This window comes from Myiozetetes cayanensis, unplaced genomic scaffold (assembly GCF_022539395.1).
Source record: "Myiozetetes cayanensis isolate MyiCay16 unplaced genomic scaffold, myiCay2020 scf1, whole genome shotgun sequence".
NCBI lineage: Eukaryota > Metazoa > Chordata > Aves > Passeriformes > Tyrannidae > Myiozetetes > Myiozetetes cayanensis.
Genome location: NW_026086604.1, coordinates 50,340,778 through 50,362,149, shown reverse-complemented (window position 1 = coordinate 50,362,149; position 21,372 = coordinate 50,340,778). Strand labels below are relative to the sequence as shown.

The 21,372-nt window shown below is 40.4% G+C and overlaps 1 long non-coding RNA gene across 1 annotated transcript in view; it reads left to right on the top strand.

The window, feature by feature from the left end:
- The window catches only part of LOC126644708 (uncharacterized), a 61,304-nt gene that overhangs the window by 36,201 nt on the left and 3,731 nt on the right, over window positions 1-21,372 (top strand). Inside the window, exons 2-3 of the long non-coding RNA XR_007630002.1 lie at window positions 19,484-19,609; window positions 21,175-21,250. This is a non-coding gene — a long non-coding RNA (uncharacterized LOC126644708). The remainder of the gene's footprint in view (window positions 1-19,483; window positions 19,610-21,174; window positions 21,251-21,372) is intronic.

The window sequence follows — 21,372 nt, the reverse complement described above, 5'->3', positions numbered from 1 at the left end:
AAGAAACCAAATCAAACCAAAATGAGCCATCTGCCAGTAAATCATTGATCTGGACATGGATAAACCACAGGGCAAGAATAGAATATTCATAGTAATTAGTGGTATAGACAGAATAGAAACCTCTTCTTTGCACTTGCCGTTGTTATGGTGATTCTTCCTCCAAACACTCTCTCCTCCCCCCAGATGACATTGGCTCTCTCCGTGGCTTTCCATCTGGCTCTTGCTTTCTTGTTTATCCCAATGAAATTAGCTCGACTGCTCATTTGTCACCTCGGAGGTGTAGTCGCTGTGAACATGTGCGGTGCGAGAGAGCGGGACAAGCAGATGGTACTTGAGAATAGATAAACAGACAGATGCATTAAAGAGACAGCAAAATTGTTGCTATGAAATAGCGTCTGGAAGATGATGAATTGGGTTTGTGTTCGGTAAGGCATGGCCGAGTCTCGCATGCAAAGAAGTGTTGTTCCCTCATCCTTGTTTTCTTTTAGGCTGCTGGCTCGTGCCGAGGGCGCTCCAAACTGCTGAAGCTCATGGATAAGAAGAGTCAGGGGTACCGTGTTTCAGATAGTACACTGAGGTTTCGTGTGAATTGCTGGAAAACGCAACACATTTTCTTGGCTGCCTCTCCATAACAAAATGAAAAACACAGCTCCACAAATCTGCACAAATAATTCCTGGTTTTAATGTCTGCTGTTTTTCTAGAAATAGCTCAACTCAGTGTGCCATTTATTATGTCTATGGTATCTTATTTAATAAGTGTGCATACATGAAAAATAGTAATTTTGTAATACGTTCATTTAACTGCATTAAATGCAGAGTTGTTCTGGACTTATGTCAGGGATCAAAATCTCTTGTCCAGAAAGAAACAATGGGAGTTATCCTGGAAAACCTGTGTGGAATTAAGAAAATAGCAGAGGGACAACCTAGGTGCAGACTGAACAGAGAAATTAGTCATCATCTATAAAAATGTGACCTAGTTGGCTGTATTCAGTAGGCCAAAACCAGCCTTTTGGCCAAATGAGTTTTTTAAAGTAATGAATATGGCATGCTTATGTGTGGCACAGGAAAAATGGAGACAAAAGCAGGATAATATTTACTTTCAAAAGTTAATACTATATTTGTTTCAGTTACTGAGGTCAAATTTCTCTATCCTGAAACATGAATGGGCTGGAGTTGGATACTAAGGTCCAACAGCTAACAAACCTTACTCCATGGAGATCTTACAGCAAGGTTGCCAAGTTGCAGCTGTCTAGAATTATATGCAAAGTGTCAAACACACACACAGCCTGGATTAGTGAAAAGGCAACTGTTTAAATCTGCTGACAGCGGTAAAGAAGCCACTACCAGTCCCTGTGTGCTGCCAGGAGGGAGGGATGGGTTGGAGCTAGGGTGGGGACAGATGGAGGGGAAAGGAAAGAGGAGGCAGCAAAGTTGGGTACAGCATATAAATGAGGTGAGCCCATAGCTGTGCATCTCAGAGAAGTAACAAAATGAGGATGTGGCAGGGAGAAGAGAGGAGACTAACCAGAGATGGGTTGCAGCAGCCTCTGCATGCTCTCCAGATCCCAGAAAATTCAGATGGGGCCTTTGTTTTCCATGGTTCAGGAATGCTAATCCAATGCACATTTCCAAGCGGCATTTCATATCTCATGATGCAAGTGGAATTCCACATGAATACTGTAACTAATCTTCATTTGTCATCTCAGGGATAAGTATATGCTGCTTCTCTGACCTCTAGCATGACACGAGAAATGCAGACTAAGGAGAGTTGAACTGCAGCTTTTATCCCTGTGACTGATTTCTTTTGTTTCAGATTTCAGGGAACTAAGGTGAATTTGTCCATGTTTGAGCTGTACTGATTCTTGTTTCCCTGGCATGAAATGAGTTCCCTGTTCATTTTGTCCTAGAGAGAAATGAGTTTGCTGCAGAAGGCATGCTAGTTTTCTTGTCTCAGTTTGCAAAATGTATCTCTGTTTTATAGAACAAAAATAACTGATGTATGCAGGAATCAGACAGACTTGATTTAGGGCTGGCCTATTGGTTCAGAGACAGCATCATGATAGCCTGGACACTTTGAGCATCAGTTGAGTTATTTTTGATCTCATACCAGTGTTGCATAGTGTGTAATTCCAGCAGGTCTCATTTACATTCTCAGGTATGAGCATGTTCAACAAACTGATGCACCTCAGCCACTCATGCCGTAAGATGTGGTGTTACCTCCTATGTTAAAACAGGAACTACAAACGAAGGGTAGAGTGCAGCTTCCCATGATACCCCCTTGGGAGCTGGGTTAGGTACTATCCTCTGTCTGTCCTTGGAAAAGGGAGTAAAACAAGTTCTCTTCCTGTGAGAGGCTCTGCTTTAGATCAGGGGTGGTGTTCTCGCTATGTTCCTGACACAACCTTTGCTGAGGGGAGGAACTGAAGTGAATCCCCCACCTCTCTTTAGTTTTGCAGAGAAACTTGGTTTGTGCCAAACATTTGAGGACTAAGTGAAAGAGTTGCTGAGTTAAGCGTTTTGGTTTGCAGACATATTAAGAGAACCCTACCTCTGGGTAATCAGAGAAGGTATATTTAAAATTCACGGGCCATAGCTGGACTGTTTGGTGACATGGGGTTGTATATGAATGATGAGAGGCCAGCAGGCTTCAGACATCTGGCATGCAAAAGAAAAAAGGGAAACAGTAAGTTAAATCCAAGGTTTGTTTTAAAATGCAGATGTTGTCAAATTCTCTTGAAATTCCAGTTTGTCCCTTTCCATTAAGGGAGTGGCATATAGCAACGTTTTCCATACATTACATACACTGATTCCTCTTGTAAAACAGATTTAAAAGTTAGAAAAAAAAATGGTCTGTACTAAAGGGAATTGTATATAACATAGCTGCCTCAATGGGTTTACTGGCTCCCAAATAGCAAATAAAGTCACCCAGCACTCAGGCATTACAAAGCACTGGACAGAAGAAGTATCATGTTGATGCATTCCATTTTAGAAATAAAACAATGGGCTTTTATATTTAGGGTCATTTTTTCCTAAGGAATTCCAAGGACATAGTAAATGGGATGGAAAGGAGAAAGGAGATGTTCAGGAAAAATACTCCTTTGATCACAGTTTGCTGCAGGGTTTAAAACGATATCCAGGATTTCCAGTGTTCTGTCAGATCTTCCAGGAGAAAGAGACCTCATATTTTAGAATGAATTTCCATTTTTGTATATAAATACATATGTCAGAAAAATATCCTTTACATATTGGATGGCCAATATGTAAAGTGCACAAAAGCAATTTCAGTATGAATTTAGAATGTTAATCTCCAATAAATCAACAATTATTATTTCTTGATTCATAGAGATATTAACTGATGTTAGTAGTACATGCTAGACTTTTAGGTAAGAAACATGATGGAAGTGTTAATTACTTCATAAAAACAGGTAAAGCTTAGGGGCAAGCAGAGGAGGTGCTTCCCTTTACCCTACTCAGGATCCCCGAGGGCTGTGTAACATCTTTACCGTAGTGTGATGGCCCCACTTCTTTGTGCCAAGCAGAACAAGGAATACTTTCAGTGCAATTGAGATGAATTTTACTTAATATATTTTACCTTAGGTAGTACAAAGTAGAGGACCAATAAGAGCAAGAAATGGAGCCATTCTTCGTCCATCACATTTTAGGAGGAAACAGAGCCTTGTGTATTCGCAACTGCCTGTCTTGAGGAGTTTCAGCATTCAAATAGTTAAGATTCATGAACCCAAGGATTCAGCTTTGAAATCAACAATTGCCACTGCAATAGGAAAAGCTCCAGGAAGCTTGTGTCTTTTTTTCTGCTGTATGTCATGCTTGATCCCATTCAAGGACGTAAATAAATTTATACAGTTAGTTGTGCGCACACAAATATTGTGAGGGCAAAGAAACCTCTATCCGCTAAGACTTAATCATAACTTTTGCATGTTCTATCTCTCCCATAAGGGGAATGGTTTGCTTTTGTGTCGTTAACCTGACTGAGCATATGATGAAACCTATGATGGAAGGCCATGTCCTGCTAGGATTTTACTCCTCCTGATGGTCAACAGATCAGTCCACCCTTCTGACTGCTACAAAATTCAACGGCATTTGGAAAAAAAAAAAAAAAGTATTTGGTTTAAAATCCTGACATTTAAAATCCTGACATTTTTCAGGTACAAGCTTATTCTTATACTAGTATGTTACTTTTCTGTAAATTGCATGCCAAGTTGAATTTGCTATGTGAGTGTGTAAACTAAGAGGCTGTGTCATTAGGCCTTGTGGAGAACCTTGTAGTGGGGATAACAGAGCCACGGGAACAGCCTAATATCAACTGTCAGGCCCAAGGGTCATAGTCACATCCTCTTATCATCCACAATTTGCATGTCTTCCTAGCCTTTTCATCTTCTGAAGAGAGAACTGACAACATCTGGCAATTGCTGGGGAACACGGTTTTTGTCACATCAGATAAGACAGTTTATCTGTTTGTGACCAGCCAGCCTCTCTGCAGCACATATGTCAGCTCTTGAACTGCATCCCAGACCTCATGCATCGGGGGTTGGAAGGCTCCTATAAGGCCTCTGTGGAAACTGATGAAATGGTGAGGTCTTTACTGGCATTGCTGAGCAGTGACTGACTTGCACAAATCATCCCAGTGATTTCAGCTGTCGAATAGCTGCTCGCTGCTGTCAGAAAAGGCTTTCCACTTTCACATTTTTTGCTGGTTGCTGCTTGTTAAATCTTCCAGGTGAGTTTGGCATAGCAGTAGTCTTACAAGACCTCTCCATGGAACAAGATGGAAAGGACAAAATGAACGATCCTGAGGCATATGAGTATTTTTAGATTGTTTGATCGAGGGCTTACAGCGGCGGTTCCTTTTAGCACTGCCAAGTCACTCAAAAGATGGGAATGGTAAATTGAATGAGAGGTTATTTAGTCACAGCCTACATCTGCAGAAGATGCTTTTAGGATGACTGCTCTTTTCAATGAGTAGGTGTGATGCTAGAGCCTGAAGGTACAGCAAGAATTTATAACCACAACAAGGAGTCCAAGAGGAGAGAAAAATTTAATTGGAAGAATAAGGCAGGAGGTTTCATTTCTGCCATGCCAAGGGCTTTCTTCTAACACAGAGGGTGGGATGGTAGAATGAGGCCAAGGATTGTCTAGTCTCAGTACCTCTGTGTGGAGTGTCCTCAGTTATAGTCTTTTCCATACTTCTGCTCAGTGAAACAACAGTTTGATGAGCTAACAAGGCAGCATTTACCTTTTGGTCCTCTTTTCATTCTGTCAGCGAAGTAGGAATGAATGTGAGGCCAGCTGAGACAAAAGCTAACATGAAGGTGAGACTTGGCAAAGAGAAGGATGCAGGGAATTAAGGACATTTTATCGGCTTCTTTTCATTAAATAAACTTGCTCACTGTTTTTTGCAGTTTAGAAGTTTTGCTAAAATGTCTGTCCTTGGTGAATACTTGGTGAAAAGCAGCCTTAGATGGACCTGTTCCTGAAGACTGTGAATGTAGTTCTGTAACCTGCTAACCTACCAGAGAGAACTAAAGAAGGAGGAGCTATATGCTGTTATATCATTATAAATAATAATAAATATAAATAATAATAAATTATAAATAATAATGGAGAGGAGTAACCCAGGAAAACCATGGCATAATCTATTTTTGCTGGTCACCATCTGATTTTCAGTTGATAGTTTTTAGGTATAATGATCTATTAATTATTTTTCCTTCTAGCTGAGCCAGAGAACATTCTCTCCTTCCATAGTTCCACCAAAGTACTTGAAGTACTTCATTATTCTAACGCAAGGCACACATTTCTTTTAAAAGTTTCCTATGTTCTTATCTTCAACTAAATTTGGTACTTGCCAGTCATGCCAATTACTTCTGTCATTTCCAAGGAAATTGGTTTAAAGAGCAAAGTAGGTCAATTTGAGAGTAGTTTGCAAAACAGAGTTTTTAACAATAGCTTGAGAATATGATAGTAGTCTCTTAAATTGCATGTGTGCCCTTCGGCAAGAGGCAAGACTTTTAAAGCACTCAAAGTAGACAAATCTGAAAACCTGAAAGCACCCAAGATGTGTACAGCTGCAGTCTGATGACTTGCTATTAAAAAATAATTAATCATTGAATCAAATCAAGTAACTTTTTTTTGCTAAAGAAATTTTTCTTTTCAGTGTATTTATATTGAAGATTTCTTAGATTATCCATAATTCTACTACATGAAACTGAAATTGGATCTTTCAAATTAATTAACTCTCAAACTGGAAATACATACTATATTTGTTCAGTTTAATTGCTCCTATATTATTGTGGCTATCTCTTCACTACGTAAATACTATGCATGTATGACTTGGATTAAACATAGTTTAGGATTCATAATTATAATTACTTTCTGTTAATGGCTACCATTTTAATTCCAGAGAGTAATCAGACACTATTCAGTATTTGTGTCAAGACTTACAAGATAACAATATTCTTGTACAAGAGGAGACATTCAAAAAGTTAAGTAAAAAAGAATTGTATAGCTTTTCCCCTCCCACTTCTTTACCTAGATGTACTAAATTAAAAAAAAAAAAAAAAAAAGAAATATATTCTGATTTTGAAAAAGATGTATTTGAGAATCACAGAATCATTTATGTAGGAAAAAACCTTTAAGATCATCAAGTCCAACTGTTAACTCAGCACTGACAAATCCATGGGACTAAACCATGTCCCAAGTTCCACATCTACGTGTGTTTTAAATACCTCCAGGACGGCGACTCCACCACTTCCTGGGCATCCTGTTCCAGTGCTTGATAACTCTTTTGATGAAGAAATTTTTCCTAATGTCCAATCTAAACCTCCTCTGGAAGAAGAGCTTAAAATAAATGTGAAATTGGATTTTAACTACCCATAAGACTTTCTCTTGGAAATAAAGCTTTACAGGACAGTTAAATCTTCAAAGAAAATTTGCTTGTCCCTCTGAAAGAGTGCGTGAACTACTTTCCTACGTTTCCCAACCACTTTTGCCCATGACATCATAAGAGCGAATAAAGGTGAACTTAGGCAAGAGTACCCATCAGTTTATTCTATCTTCTTTCTAAATAGTTTATGAGGAAGGCCAGGCTGTTCTGCAGTGCAGTCCAGAGTGTGGTAAACATGTCACCTGAAATGAAAGGAGAAGAAATAGCACAGCTTAGCCTGAGTCATCCAGGCTGCAAACCACACAGAGTAAAAGGGAAAGATCCTCCCTTGTTTCTCACAGGGGAGAAATGCACTGAGAAATCAGTGATGATTAATAAACATTATTCAGACATGAGGTAGGAAGACAAGCAGCTTTCCAAGTTACTCCCTTTGCTGCAGTAGCCAAGTGAAAAGCAATCCAAGTCCTCTAATTAGGACATGATATCTTTCTTGCTTGTTACCTCTTCATCCAGCTGCAACTTATCACAGCCTAGTTTATGAGCTCCCAAGGATGGAGAGCATATTTTACAGAAGGCTGATGCAGTACTTACTGCCACAGAACCTGCTCTATAATTGACACTGAAACACCATTACTACCTCCAAACCCAACAGAATAGTATGGTTTGGGGACAATATTACCTCCAGGAAAACTTATGTATACAAAAAGCTAACAAATTAGCCTGGTTATATATGAACTTAATAATAAGTCCTAATAAAGAGTGGATCAGAAAGAAAATTTCTTTTCCTTTAACTTGTGTATTAAATGTGAGAATTGTCCTATGATGTATGAAAACCCCCAGGCTCTTGCAAGGTCATGCTTACCCACAGAGCTAACGTTTAGAAAAAAACGATTCAAACAAAAATAAAATTACTTCTGGAGTAGAAATGTTGTGTACATTGCAGATTGCACTTCCCTAATCTTTGAGACACGTTATATATTATTTATTGTCCATGAATAATTTGCTAGAGCATTCCCCACGCACCTTCTGTTACATAGGCAGCACTGCTGCCACAAACATTTCACCACATAATGTTCACCTCCTGGGACATTTCTAGAAATGAGCAGGTCCCCAGTCTGTCAGAGAGCTGAGGATTTTTTTCTTCCTCTTTCAACAAAGTAAAATGGAAGGACCCCAAAATTATGTTTAATTGAAAATAAACATAGCCTGTGCACAAATTTGTTAGACTTTTGAGGTGATCTCTTTGATATGTGTGTCAAGTCTACAGTTCTTGCCTCATCTTCTGTTCTCCCTGTTCCAGAGATTTTCCTTTCAAGGTTGCGTGAGAGCACCTTGACATATTGAGTCATTCTGGCATTCGTGGTCAATCATAAAGACCACCTGTCTTCATTCTGCAGGAAATAAGTAGATCAAGTAAACATTTTTTTAGCTCTTGACAACTCATCAGGATACCTCTTTCTAGGGCTGAGTTCATCTTTCCTCCATTTCTTTCCTTCTCAAATTTCTCAAGTCAGGGACTTGAAATTCCCAGGGCTTCTGCATCATTCAGTTACCCATGCTTTTCTCAGATGAGCTCTATCTGGCTCGTCTGGTGTGATGGCTACAAGCTCTCCTGAGCCCATTTTGAACAATTCATAATTTCTTATCCCCTTGCAGATCCAGGAGTTCAGAGCTTCCTAACCTGTATCCAAAACAGAAATGGCTTCACAAACTCTTTCCATGGGTAGAAAATGAATGGCTTACCCATCTGAGCATGGTTTTTATCACTGTAACTATTACGGAGTTAGTTTTACCACACAGTCTTTGAGACAGCTTACAGGATCCATTTGTTTTTCAATAATGTCAGATATTCAGTCCTGTTTTGATAAATAGCTAATAATGCAGATGGTAAGCTGAGATGATTTCCAAAAGACCAATTTGTCCTTTGTGGCTGTCACCAGATCTCAACATCTCTGAAAGTACCATTTTATTTGACTGATTAAACATAATTTAGGGGCTCAACAGTGTCCCAAAACCACTTGGGGAAAAAAGTGACCCAATGTAGCACCTTTTGGAAACAAAATTTTGCTTAACACACAGGCTAAGGCTTGAAAAAAGCATGCCTGGAATGCATGAAGTTCTCGGCAACATAAAAGAAAGGATTTAAGATAACCAGTAAGCACTTACTGTATCAGAACCCTTGATAATTGTACCATAGGGAATGAATTGCACCATAGGGAATACTGCATCTTAATCTTTGTGGTGAATCTTGAGAAGAGAATCAGAAGGGAGAGACTTGAAGTGAAAATCAGGCAGTGGCAGGCTTCCCTGTGCAGGTACCTGGACCTGAAGAGAGCATGGGAAAGGGAGTATGATAAACTTTTTTAGATGTAGGACTTACAAACATACTATGCATTTATTTTCTATGTATATAACACATGCTTGTCTCTTCTGGAAGTACAGTGTAATTTTCTTTAGTTCTATCTCCCTATCTGTTGGAAAGATGAATTTAGGAAGGTCCTTACTAAATTCCATAAAAATGCCACCTTCTGTTCTGGCTGTAAAAAGGAAATTATTAAAAAATATTCTGGGGATGACTGTGCATGAAAATCTTGGCGGATGGTGCAGGTGTAATAAGTAATTAAAAAAAAAAGAAAAGTGCTCTGAGTAACTCTGAAATCCTGAACTGAGAGGCAAAGGTCCAGACACTGTTAATTAACACCTTCACAATGTTGACATCTGCCTGGTGAGCTGGGCCTTCTTTGCCTCTAAGCCTTAACAAGCCTTGAACTGAGTAACTTGAAATGGATGTAGGCCATATGAATATTGCTATTTCCTCTTCAGGTCTTTTCTTTTAGGTCTTTGGTAAGTTAGGAATTCGCTATATGGTATGGACAGCAAAGAAGAGATCTCATGTTGGCACTATTAAGACATGCTTTCCCTAGAAAATGGTAGAAACAGAGATAGATTTAAATTGTCCCGAGGTACATAATCTCATCTCTACTGAAAGTGTTATTCTTCAGTCAGAGTTGTTTGGGAGGGTTTGCATTTTGGTTTTTTGTTTTTGTTTTTGTTTTTGTGGTTTGTTTGTTTGTTTGTTTGTTTTTGTTTGTTTTGTTTTGGTTTGGTTTTTTTTGAGGATTTTTTGGTTTTGGTTTTGTTTTGGTTTGGGGTTTTTTTTGCAACTATTATGATGATGTAAGTTCTGGGGGTCTACTTTCTTAGGTGGTTACGGAATAAAACATATTAGTCCAACAACTTGCCACAAGCCAATATGTGGATCCTATACATTTAAAGGGAGATCAACAATAAACACGTTGTTTTGTCAGAGAAAGAACAAAATTATTTTTAAGGTGGATACTGTAACAACATTTAAACTTCAACCAAACACAAAAAAAGTTTGTGATTCCTTATGAGAGTTGGGAAAAGGAATGTAAGCTATATGGCCTCAGGTCACTTGGAGTTTCTACGAAAAACAGATTACGAGAAGGAGGAAGAGTGTCCTGGTGGAGTTGTGTACTTCATCATGGGTACCTAAAAATGCAGTACAGGAAAGAACAAACACGAATTTGTTATGCTCTGAAACTCATGAGTTCTGCTAAAGAAAGCAGCAGAAATATAGGCAAGCATTTACTTCTTGAGATAATGTTTCCAAGAAGCCATCATTTTGAGTGAGCCTCGTGTTGTTTTTCCGGGAACTTCCTCGGTGATGTTGTGAACAAGAGAAGAAAAACATCAACAAACAGATTGCAGAGTGAGCAATCACAAAAGAAGGCAAAATGTCTCTAAGGGATAAAAAAACCTCCTTTGTTTGAAAAATATTTTTCCTTCACTTCTGAGCCCTTATTGGTCTTGGAGGAGAAATGCTTCCCAAGAACAGTTCCTGAAGTCACGCAATACGTGAAGTTCAGCATCACAACAGCAAAAATAACCAAGCTCAAGGTACAACATATTGATACCAGGTGTTCAATCTGAGAAGTAAACTTGGCTGAGAGATTGGTTTCAAGTCCCGCAAACAACAGGTTCTCCTCAATATATGGACACATCCCTGCACTGAACTCACGCAGAGGGACTTGTGAGGTCTTGTCTTTGTTAATCATGCTTAAGGCAGGAGGAGGCAGGGAAGTTTCTTGTCCCCAGCTGTGGCTGTTGTTCAAGCTTTACCTAAGCCGTGTCTTAAACCTTGCAAGAAGCCATCCTTAGCGTCCAGTGAGGGCTATCTTCAGAGAGTACCAGCCCTCTTTGCACTAAGATGGCTCGGAGATGGCAGATATCATACCAAGTAGTTTGGCATCTAACAGGCAAATTTGCTTTTCATTTCCACCAGAGGCAATATTTTGGATTCAGTGCCTTTGGATTCTCTCTTTATAGATGCCTTTTAGAAGTGCTTCAGAAGGGAAAGATTTGGCATTCTGGGATTTTACACAGAGCTGTAAAGTATCTCTACCAGCTGTGACTTGCAAGAATGACTGGGGTGCCTGCTTGTTCACGTAAATACCTCTTACCTGGCAGTCCAAACCCCCATTGTTCTTTGCTGTCCAGGCTCTGTCATCTTTGTCCATGTTCTGGGATGCCAATTCCTCATTTCTGCCTGGGTACACTGCAGCACTCGGGTGGCTGCCTCAGGAAGACACTGAATTTCTTTCTCATTAGTCTCTCCCCTCACACCACACTTTCTGTGCAAATCAAAACTTCATTTAACAGGACTTGGAGAACAGGTTACAAGAGAAATTGGTGTTAGACATCATCCAAACTTACTCACAGCAGAAATTCTTCCTGGCTTCTTTGATGTCTCTCACCCAGAGGCCCTAAGGCATCTCTTAGCTTTGTATAGTCAAAATGTCAAGATCATTACAGTTGTTTTTTTGTATTGCTGCACAGGCCAGCTGGAGCTACTAAGACATTCCTATTATTTTCTTAGATAACTGTTGAAAATATATTCTGTACAGCTTTAATTCTCAGTTAGTTTTGCCGGGTTTCTATAGACCACAGAAGATGTTATTAACTAGAGAATGAGTTGTGTTACTTTTCTGTGTTACCAGTTTATTAATGATGACTGAGATGAGGTCCCTTCTGGGATGGTACTTACCTTTTCCATAATAGTTGAGACAGCACAAATTGTTTTAGGATCAAAAGAGATAAGCTGAAACTGCTGAGGGACTGGAGCATGACTGTAATTACACAAAGCAGAGCAATCCACATGTAAGCAAACATTCAGACTGTCAAACCTCTCTAAAAATTTGGAATAAACTCATTGTCTCATATGTGACTCAACTGTTTACAGATTTCATGTTGTATGCTAAGGATTTGAAGCAAAGCCTAAAGAAAACAGCTACGCAATAAACAATTCGTTTTATAGATGGGGCTGGCACTTACTTTTGTGAGAGCATATGGTGAATATTTAGAAGACAAATCTGTGCAATTCAATTTCACCTCCAATATGCATATTTTCCAGTGAGTGGCTTGAGGCCAAACAGGATAATACCCCTTGTGGGATCCCCCACACCATTCCCAATTGATTCAAGACAACAAATTTAGTGTCGGCTGCCAGTCATTTGTGGATTCTATAAGTTGAATGTTTTCCCAGGCATTAACTTCTACGGGATTGACTAAGCACTCTTCTTTCTCTGGTACACAGGGGAAAGCTCCTAGGATAGCTAGATGTATTATTTTTGATATGCTGATAATTTATGGGGTTTATATTCTCTGTTTATGGACCCTCTGTGACATCTTAATATTTTAAAAAAATCCCTTCTTTTGCAGCAGGAAACTGATAACGTATTGACTTTTAGCAAGTGTCAACAAAAATCAAAGCATTTTTGTTTTTAATGGCATTTCCCCCTGCCTATTTCTCTTGATTTGAATCCACTGTGCTGTAACAGGATCAGTGTGAGTGGGTGCTCATGAAAACCTTTACTTGGAAAAGCTGATTGCGAAACCAGGATTGCTATTTACCATGGCTTAAGAGGTTTAGAACTGACATTGTTCTTCAAACCATTTTCTCAATTTTCCTTGATGGTAAGAACAGTTTGAACCAATTTTTTTTCCTGGGGAAGTTAAAATTCATCACTCTTTTAATATAAAGAAAAAGAAAATCATGTCTCTTACAGAATACCTTCCTCTCCCAAGGCAGCAAATATTTATTGGGCTCATGGCCCAACCATACAAAATCTGTTGCTGTCACAGTGTATTATTGTGTATCCTTATCATTATTTTTATTGTTAACTTTAGCATAACATGGCTGAAATAATGCAAGGCTGCTAGGCATGGAGCAACATAGGAGACAGAAACAAAAATCTTTACAAGTCAGAAAAGTTAATTCTGACTCTCAGACACCTCTCATCAAATTATTACATTTTAAATATGATGAAAATCAGGAGAAGAATTGTATCTCTGGGTACATTTTGAAATGGAGTGGAAGGAAAGAGATCCTTGGACAACCTCTGCTCTCTGTAAGAGGGCTCCTGCAGACGTGGCTGGCAGTGCTCTGGTCTCTGCATCCTCCTTTCCCCATGCACAGAAGTTGTATGGAATCAAAGAATCTGGGCTTGACTCTGTGCCTGAGTCACTTTGTTGATTCTCAGTGCAACTAGTAGAGTAATTTATGCAAAGAAATTTGTCAATGGGCTTTTTACATAGATGTGAATGGCTTCAGAAGTTGCCAGGAGGATCAAGCCCTGCAATATATTTTTTTTGCCATAGTTGTAAAATCAGTAAAAATGTCTGGCATGAGCCAGGGGCTTAGGCTGGATCTGAAACATTTGTGCTATGATAAAGAATGAACTAGAGCAACAACTGAAACTTAGGCTGGAAAAAAGAAACTGTTTAGGACAAAAGTCATGGATCTTTTGTCAGAATGCAAGAGATGTCCATGGATGGACAGAGGATGGCATCTGGGAGGAAGAATGGGTGCAGATGAAGGTAATTGCTGGGTTCATAGCTTCATCAGCTGTCAGCACTGCCTGTGAAAGCAGAGGTAGTCCTCCCCACTAACCCCTGTAAAGCTCATCTTTATCATTAATGCCAGTTAAGCTACAGACTTCGGATGCACCCACAAATAGGACAGTTCAGTTTCTGTTTTATCTGGACGCTCAGCCGAGCTTATAAAGTCTTTCTTATTTTCAAGAATATGATGCAAAATGGAGTGTGACACCTTTGGTGAGTAGTTTGGATGTAAGTCTCAAAGGCACCGTGAAGGGCCATCCTTCAGGGCCGAGTAGATTTGTGTCCTGCCCTTGCACTGCAGCTCGACAGGAGCAGGGAGTGGGTTCTGTTTCTGGGCTCTGGCACAGCGGTCAATTTGCTGCGAAAAGCCGGAGTTCTGTCATAAATGCTACCAGCTGGGGCCCAGCAGGAGCAAGTTTCTTTATACTTTGCAAACTGCCAGGGCCTGATCTCATATTGTCTTCCTTATTAAATCACTTGGGTGCTTTATGTACATGGGGAATGGAGAATTGGGGCCCAAGGCCAAGGAAGAAAGGGAAGCCAAATTCTGTGAAGATATTACAGGATTGCCAGTAGTTTTAGAGCCCAAGCAGAGTAACTGCCCAAAAGTTGCTGAATCACATGAGGAGAGGAAGAAGCAATCTTATAACGCTCTATATGTGCCTTTGTTTGTATCTATAATTTGAATGTTTAAAATTTCAATGAAGAACTATAAAGAAACATGAGGGTGACATTTGATAGGACCAGAGAAAAATCAATTTTAACAAACTAAGCAAAATTATATATAATGATGAACAATGCTCTAAAATCATGATCTTTCTGCCCTCTTCAACTTCCAAGGCAGAAAATAGGCTCCTTTTGCTGATGCTGAAGGAGAATATGATTGCAATGGCATAGCTGTTCAGTCACAAGCATATAAGGATTATTTAGAAAGCTTTGTCTTTTAGAATTAAAGATGTGCCCTGACTTTGAAATCTGACCTTATTGGGAATCTGTGAAGGAATCATTTGATACTTTGATACTGCTACAGCAAACTTTCCTCATTTCCAAGAACAGTATTGGATTTCCGAGAATGGTTTTGCCACATTTTCCCCCAGAGGAATCCAGTGCCCAGACAGTTGATGCTGGAGTGGTTTCACAGTGTTCAGCAGACAACAGGTACTACACAAATCTTCCATTTGTATGCCAGGCTCTAGTGTGTTGAGTAAGGATGGGGCTGAGAAAAAGGAGGACTCTGCAGGTGCTGAGGTCTCTTTTAGTAGCACAATAAAAGCCTGTCCCAGCTGCTTTTCTACACTGGTTCTCATCACAAAAGAATATACCCAAAGCTTCTGGGCACAGACAGGCAGGCACAGACAAAAATTTGGTGCTATCCACAGAGCTAAATGTGACATTGAACAAAACTTTGTTCCTCCTTTTTGTTTTAAAGTCAGGCCTAGTCCTACCCACAGTGCAGGAAGCATAAGGAAATGGCTAAAGGTGGTACTAGATTTCATTTTCCCAATCTGCAGCACCATATTTGCTGTACAAACAGCTCCACACAATGTCCCCTCTACTTGCCAAGTTGGCCTTTAGAAGCGCTGGGTGGTGGCAGGAGGCCAGCACCACCTTTGAGACTGATATCACTGCCAATCTGTGACATGCCTGCAAGCAACATATTTTCATAAAGATCCATGCTCCTCATTCACCACTGAGACCAGTTCTTATTTGTGTTTAAATCCCTATATATGGCAGAGTGCCACCTGCAACGCCCAGGAAATCCTCAAAGATGCCAGCTTGAACTGAAAGGTATTTTCCATGGTAGCAGTTAAGGTAAAAGCACATTTAACACTCCCAGTGCTTGGAAATCAGCTAAAATTTGGTAGCTATGATGCTGTTGTTTTCTGCTGTCCTACTTGAAAAAATCAGGAAACGTAAATGGAGGCATATCTGGGAGCACACGTATTCCAACTGCCCTGCTCATCCTGCTCCACTCTCCCTTGTGTGCTGACTACGCAGTGCAGCAGCCTGGTGGAAAGCAGGTCCTCTCCTCTGGGTTCTGGGGAGCTACAAGTGAGGTATAGCAGTAGAAAGCCCACGGCCAAGATCCTTGCAGATTGAGCTGCTCTCTTCATGGGAGGTTTCCAGCAACCCAGAGCTGGTCTCTGTTTGGACAGTTTTGCTTTGACCAAGATGGTGCAGCCCAGAAGAATCCACTCCAGGTCTACAGCGGCTGCAGGTCATGCCCATGGCTGTAATACCTTGTCTGCTGTCACTGGCAAAGCTTTAGGCAGTGTAAGACGTGGCTCAGTAACTTCCTTAAGGAACTTACCAGCCTAAATGTTTGGCAATGCTGAGACCAGCTCCATAACACCACTGGGACACTCTCCTCCTGCAGGCTCACCTTCTCTAGCCTGATGGTGCTTCTTTCTTTTATGGAAAAATGCACAGGATTTGGAAGCTTTTATCAAACCTTGCCCTTGATCCACTGTAAATGCAAATGCAGCCTAGTGTACACAATGCAGACAAGTAAGGAGTACGAGCGGGGTGTTTTCCAAGCCCTGCTGTACCTCATTATATAAATTATTAAACTTTTAAGCACCTAAGTTTCCCAACTGGCAAAACAGCACCTGTCACAGGAGAGCAAGCAGATTCCCACATTTTTCCAACAACCAACTGGCTGTGTAAGCATTGTCTGGGCTCATACAGGATCCAAACAGGGAAACCAGTATCAAAATTCAGATGGGTACTTAGAGAAGAGGCTGACAGTCAGACTCAGTCCTGCTGGGTCCTTCACCTCAGCCCCTGGAAATCGGATGAGTAATTGTAGTTTCTTGTGTTAGCTGCCACTTATTTTTACTGTGAAGCTGCCTGACCCCTCCTGCTCAAACTTCCTGAGCTCTCTGTATTAGTAATTTTTCCACTGCTGGATTTCCCACGCAGGTTGAAAAAATACAAACTCATCTTCACAGAGAGCACACATCCCTAGAAAAATGGGCAAGAGCACTCCTGTCTTCAGTCATGTGACACAGTCAACTAAAGGGTGTCCAGCCTGCATTATGAAAATAACTAGCAGCTGATAATTTCTTGCATAGCACAACTACTGCCTTAATCTATTTCCTGAATGGCTATGGATTTTCCCTCTTCAAAGAGGCAAAGTTCCAAAAAACTCTCTGTAAATATGTATCTCTCACTGCCAAACCTAGAGAGACAAAGAAATTCCTTTCTCCTGCCTCTACTTGCTCAAATTTAATTAGTACCATGATTTCTTCCTGTACTAAGGAAATAGCTTCTCCTTCTGCAGGTCACTCCAGCACAACAGACACTAATATAAAAACAAGTTCCTGGTAAAATGCTGTAATATAGAGAAAACTCTTCAAAACTGTCTGTAGAAATCCTATTACATCACTGGTCAAGCTCTTTGGCCCCATGTTACCAGACACTGTATGTAGCAGCTACAGCTAAAACTCGTATAAGACTCCAAATTTTCTGTAACCACTCTGTCACACTGGTCACCAGGAGTGTCCAGTCATTTGTGCTGCTAAAGGCAACAAACACCTTCCCAATACAGCCATGCTGTATCCAGGAGAAGGGTGAGGTGTGTCTGGGCAGCACCTTCTGGGGGCCCATCTAAGCCCTGGCCTCCCTGTTCTTACAGAGCAAACCTCAGCACTCCCTGCCCCAGGTATGAGGCACCTTTGCTTTCATCTTGTCCTCTCTGACTAACTTACATGGACATGTGTGTGCTTGTGTAATTATGTATTTTTTTGGTGGTTATACATAATAAGAACAGTCTGCACTGCACACAGGTCTTTCCCGAGGGAGAGGACGAGCATATAAATTATGGGACAGATGTTAGTCATGCTGCTTATTGAAACAAGAGATGGTAGCATTCAAATACTGAAGTGGTAAGTGTGGCAGGATTGAATATTTTTAGGTGTGTGTTTCTTATAACCACATTTTCAGAGGGGGTGAGCACTAAAAGCCTCTTTGACTTCATTTGAGACATAATGTTCCATTTCTATTTCTCATTCGGAAAATATTAGATTAACTGAGGGCAGATCTACCTCAAGTGACACTTTCCTGTACAACGCAGTTGCTCCAATCAGGTGGCCCTTGAACTTTCCGAGACCTCTCAGTGAACACTAGTTAGTGCCTTTTTAATATTATTTTTATCTTGCTGCTAAAACCAATTGCCAGCAAATCAGTCAATGACCTAAACTCCAGTTAAATTTCAAATCCAGTGTAGAGCATTGGGAGGGCTAATTGCTGTTTCTTACAGCTCTTGAATATACAGCTGAGGGTGTAGATGCACCAGAGAAGGTTTTGCAAACATATGCTCTGTTAATGTAGTGCCTGGTTGTTTTTAACAGCCATCGTGCCACAGCTCTCCAGAATTTGTTGGATGTTTTACATTTTTACAATCCAGTGGCATGCTATAGACCAGCTCTTTGGTGGGGAGGGATTTGCATGCTGTTTGATGTATGTGCCAGCTCGTGGCCTGCCGCTCCCTAGAGCAAAGGCTCATTTGCATAAAACATGCATCAAAAGGAGGTTTACTTAGGTGGTAGCGCACTCAGATGCCTGCCGGAGAAAGGAAACGTGCTGTGGTGGAGGTTGAAAGCTTCTGTATGTATCTTTTGATAGTGTCCATAAACTTCATCTGATGACATCCATACAGAAAAGAAATCAAAATTCATCAGAGTAAAAGATCTAGAGAGAAAAGAGACAACAAAACCGGCCATGGCTTATATGCTATTCCCTAGACATTTCTTCAGTCACCATCTTGCCTAGTGCCTCATTAGCACAGAAAAATGTGAGGCTTTAATCACAAAGACTTCCTAAGTAGATTAAGGACCAATTATCACTGTCCATTTAACTTATCTTTAAAGGTCTGTATTGTATTTCTCTTCTTAATCTGAGCTGAGCTTTTACACACAAATACTGTTTCAAAACAGCAGAGCAAATACTATGTGACTCAGTGCCTCTATTTCCAAAGGCCAGCTCTGCTGCAGTCTGAGGTTAAAAGTTGTGTGATGCTGACAGGGGATAGAAAACAATACTAAGATGTGTGGAAAAGTCTATCTGGTTTGAAGGACAACTCCACTCTATTATGGAAAAGGCCATTTTATAGGCCAAGGTGTCTGTTACTAAGGTTCTGGTTTTACCCCTCTATATATACATATGCATAGCTAGATATAAAAAGATAAAATAGTCTTTCTGTTTTAAAGATGCATACATAGATAGATAGATAGACAAACAGACGGATAGATAGATGCTTCTTTATCCCTCTTTCTTTAGGAGACTGTCTTCAATATATACGTTTTGTTGTGTTGTCTTCTGTGACTACCTTAGCTGTTTATAAGTGGTTGCTCTTTAGTTGATGTATTTTAGAAAGATTTAATGCCTCATGTGCTGCCTGATGTGTTTTATTTCTATATAGTAGCTGTGGAGGTGCTGCCTCTAGGCAGCTGGCAGTGAACTTTCTGCATGCAATACAATATTTTCTGTTCAAATGATTGTTTCTAGGCTGTAATTACTATGTCTGCATTGCAGTATGCACCAAGCCTAATCAGTTCATCTGTCAGTGTTGTCTCTGCTACCCTGACAAGAGACTAAAACCATTGAAGGCCTGACCTAACAGATGTCAAGGTTAAAAATGTCTCACTGCTTCTTCAGGTTGGCTGTTCTCTCCTGTAAGACCATGGAGACTTCAGAAAAGTGTGTGTGGATTTTTAAACTGGATTTTACTGAGTGACCTGACTCCCACAGAAAGAAGCCTTTCCACATATCCAAAGCTTTCTGGTATGTAGGTCACAGTAAATTTAGTTAACTTGCTAAGTAGCTCAAATCATAATTTAATTTTGGTATAGGGTGGTGTTTTTTTGTTTTTGTTGGTGGTTTTTTTTTTGTTTTTGGGGTTTTTTTTTTCATTCAGGTCAGGAGTGGCCTCAGGTAATAGTGGGGTACTTCCTTATTCTATTCCCTATCCTGGCTCCATTTGAGTCTCAGAGTTGCTTCTGCCTAACCTGAAGAACCAGCACCAGAGGGATCGTCTGTGCTGGCATTGGTATGACTTCAGGGTAACTAACTCCAGTGGGAGAAACCAGAAAGCCTTGTAGTGGGACTGGTTAAATAAACCAGTTCTGGTTTGGAAGCCGGCAGTGGCTGAGCAGTGCTTGTGGGACAGGGTCCGCAGTGAGTGGAGGTTCTCTCAGTTCTTCAGGAAGGATTAATGTAGATCAGGAGTGCCGCTGGTCACCTAACCCAGATCTACGGGCCAAGAGTTCAGGCAGACTCTTCTAAGCATGGACATGTTTCTATGGAACTATTTAGCTCTGTGTTAGGAAGATGCAGTAATTATTTGCTGAGTAAAAGTAACACACTGCCATTTTGTGTGGCCTCTCATCCAGTGGTACAGCCAAGCCACAGGTCCAGGACTTCTCCCTTTGAAATCAGAATCAGATTATTGTTTACCAAACACAGCTCAGACTGTTGGTTTCCAGGGGCTCTGTCTTTCCTGTCTTCTCATTGCTATTCTCCTCCCAGTTATTTCATGGCCCTTTTTTATTAAAAAAAAAAATAAGAAATTAATATGCTTTTATTTAATATGGCTACACATCAGTTCCTACTTGTAAAACATTCAGGATGCCTGTACAACGTATTTAACTTCCATTTTTATGGGTACGTAGTGAAGTGGTGTTGTTGTCAGAAGCATCACAGACTGAGGGGAACACAGATAATTTGTGAAGCCCCGGCTTTGATTTTTGTCTGAGATGTGATTCCCATGACAAACCACAGTGACATTGTAGTAAGAAAACAGCCTCTCAAAAGTCTTTGGTTTTGTCATGGAAATAGCTGAGACAAAATCACGACCTTTTTTGTTCTTCCTCTCATTCATATATGCAAAGTGGATTTTTTTTTTCTGTCCTGCCAATGCAGTGTGCAGAAAATCAAGCAAGGAACAACACAATACATGTCCTCTCTCAGACAACATCAGCAGTCAAGGCCATATTTTAAAGATAAACATGCTGAAGCTGTAGTCAGGGATTTGTGATAAAAGTTCCCAAAATGTCCTAGTCACTTAAGTTTCCTCCCTGGGTAGAAAATCAATGAGATTTCTGTTCTTAACTGCTAAGCACTTAACATTGCAGTTCTTAATAGATAAAATGTATGAGCTGTTCCTCTCCTATGTAAAGTGGGAACTTTTTCCAAAAACCTTTTCCCCGAAATTGTGCCCCACAGCCTGTTGCTGCAGGGTTTAGTACTTTGGAGCCAAGCTGGTTCCAACCAAGTGAGAAAGAGGTGCCTGCTGAGCAATGACTATGGGATGAGCGTGTTCATTTGCACTCAGCTCTCTCCTCCTGCAGCCTAACCCAGAGGGATCACAGTGGGAAAGAGGGGCAGGAGGAGGATGAGTCAAGTACCTGGGTCCACGACATTTTTGTGAGTAAACCTCTTACAAAGTCTTACTGTAGGAATTAAAAAATCCAATTAAGGTATATAAAAAAACCTTAAAACCCAAACAGCCCAGGGATTTAAAAGAACAAAATTTGCTATTGTTGGCA